Genomic DNA, 3,066 nt, shown 5'->3' on the forward strand with positions numbered 1-3,066 from the left:
AGTCAAAATGGTATGTTTATCTGTCAATCTAAGTATGCACAGGACCTTGTCAAGAAGTTTGGGATGAAAACGGCCACTGCCTTCCCCACTCCCATGAGCACCAGTTGTAAAATCAGTGCTGACATGTCTGGTATTAATGTGGACCAAACCAATTATAGGAGTATGATTGGAAGTCTTATGTATTTGACTGCTAGTAGACCAGATATTGCTTATAGTGTTGGTGTATGTGCTCGTTATCAAGCTAATCCAAAACAATCTCATGTCAAAGCAGTAAAGCGCATAATCCGATATGTTGCTGGAACCTTTGATCATGGAATTAAGGACACGACACTAATGTTGAGATTGCAGGATACACTGACTCGGACTGGGCTGGAGATGCAAATGACAGAAAAAGCACTTCCAGTGGCTGTTTCTTTGTAGGCAACAATCTTGTTTCATGGCATAGCAAGAAGCAAAATTGTACCTCCCTCTCTACTGCTTAAGCTGAGTATGTAGCAGCTGGTAGTTGTTGCACACAACTCATGTGGATGAAACAGATGCTTGCAGACTATGGTTTCCAGCAAGGTACGTTATCTCTTTTCTGTGATAATACCTCCGCCATAAACATCTCAAAGAATCCAGTGTTGCATTCTAGGACCAAGCATATAGAGATAAAATATCACTTCATTCGTAGCTTGGTTGAAGAGAAACTGCTTGAACTTACTTTCATTCCAACTGAAAAGCAATTAGCTGATTTGTTCACTAAACCACTTGACAATGCTAGGCATTTGAGTTTGTGCAAGGCTATAGGATTGTGTGACAACAAGTAAACACTTCCCCTGCTAGTGTGTGTTCTGTTGGTGTATATATGTGTTTTTTTTTTTAAAAATGTTTTTGTTTCCAGTTCCTCTTTACAAGTTCAGGGATAGAGGACCTTCTTGGTATCCTTAGTCAGTTTCTGAACTTGACCTAGGTGACTATTTGTACTTCCTTTCCTTGTTTCAGTCTTACTCTTCACATAGGTGTGTGTACATGTTCGGATATTGTCGTATGTGGTCTGACCTTTATTGCAAATCTGCAGTATCCTTATGTGCACTATTACTAATCACTTTGGTTGCACTAAAGCTTGGGCTATATACTTGAGATAAGAGTTCATACTAAGGGAGAGTTTGCTTTCCAAACTAACCTCAAAGTAAACATTCTTTGGTTGTGGTGAACAATTTAAGGGTGAGCAGAAACGAGGTTGGTTTGAAGATTGAGGTTCACAGAACTCAATGATCTAGGCTAATCTCAAAGTACACATTCCTTGGTGGTGATGAACGATATAAGGGTGGGAAGAAACGAGATTGGTTTAGAATTAGGGCGTTCTGGTTAGAACAAAGTTAAAAAAAAATTGGTTGACAATCACAAATGACTTCTTGAATCAGCTAGTCCTCCACTTGTCTTGACATGTAGTGGGGATTTCTGAGATGCATTCTATCCTTCGATGGGTTCGGATGATGTGTCCATATGAGTGTCCTTGTTACACATATTGTCCAAGGTCAACTGATCTTGTGAAGCAATGACACATTTTCTGCTACATGAACCTATGAGGACGATTTCTCAGTTAAGGCTGTGATATTAATGATTGGACCAAAATAAAGTCATGGTTAAAAGTAGCCTCTGGACTTTAAAATCAAATTCTAGAGAGATAAGGATGGAATGACCAGATGATATCCCTGCATGACATGGCTCACATTGACAATAAATACTTAGTTGATGCCCTCAAGCTTATCAAGCACCATGTGCTTATTATCTCACTTACACACTCACTCTAAAGTGCTGCAAATAAAAATAGAGACCATTGGGACTTGTCACTATCACAAACCTATGTGATTTGCTTTTGTTTGATCAAGGTTTGTTTGTTTGTTATGATATGTCACCTTGTGAGTCTATGCTTAAACTGACTTCAAAAAACCAAGGATGCAAATTGAATGGTCTCTTTCCTTAAGGCTTGTTTGTGCAGTCCTTTTCTCTAAGAGTATTCATCAGAAACAAACAATTTTTCGCTTTTTCTTATGCACACTCTTAGGGGGAGTATAGGCTTGAGTAGTTTTATTCTTGGTTTCTGTTTTATTTGCATGTGCTTACGTGGTTGCTTCCATGGGTTTTCATTGGTCACTCTGAACGGTGGTGTTTTGTCACGTCTCAAAGCATCATCATTGCATGGTCTTGTATATTTAATTCTTATAGCCGTTTTGAGCAGTTGGGATTAGTGGGCTTTATAGTTTTCGAGACACTCTGATCGTGTCCAACGCTTCCGCTCTCACTCTCTCTCTCTCTTTCTTAATCCTGTCTTTCTCTCTTCTTCTTTATCTTCTCGAAACCCACTCTTCTTTTTCTCTTCTATGAGTTTCCTCCTCTCCCATCCACCTTCCAACCTTCTCTCGGTTAACAATGTCGAAAACTCCGGCTGGCCCTAATTTTGTCAATCTCGGTGATGAACCCACAATGAAGGAGCCTTTGAATCTGTTGCCTCTTCAAGCTGAGGTGCCTTTCCCTGGCGGTCAATCTCTATTGCTCACTGCTACCCCTGGAGGCCCCTCCATAGCTGACAAGCTTCAAGCTCTGATGGACCCAATCCCTGCTGACGGGTGCAAAACCTGCATCAAATAAACCCTTTTTATCGTTAGTAGCATTGAGTAAGTAGGGTATCGTATAGGGCCGGGGATTGAGGGTACCTTGCAAAACAAAGCGTTAGAAAAACACAACAAATATTAACAAGTAATAAAACATTTAAACAATTTACAAAAGTAGCTACTGTTCCATAGAACAGCAGTCGAAAACCTAATTAAAAACCTAACCTAAACTACTCAGAAAAATATGAAAATTTACAGAGATCTACTAGACACACAGAGGAACTACTGTACAAATTTTCAGGGGATTCGGAGATCGTTTGATACGAAAATAAAATAAAAGAAAACAGAGAACAGAAGAGTGACGAAAATCCTAAACTAAAAAGAAACAAAAACCTAAGCTACTATATACATGTGATCGTCTCTTTGCACACAAGAAAACACTAAATCAGATTCATATAATCAAGTAGCT

Source organism: Fragaria vesca, linkage group LG5 (assembly GCF_000184155.1).
Source record: "Fragaria vesca subsp. vesca linkage group LG5, FraVesHawaii_1.0, whole genome shotgun sequence".
Classification (NCBI taxonomy): Eukaryota; Viridiplantae; Streptophyta; class Magnoliopsida; order Rosales; family Rosaceae; genus Fragaria; species Fragaria vesca.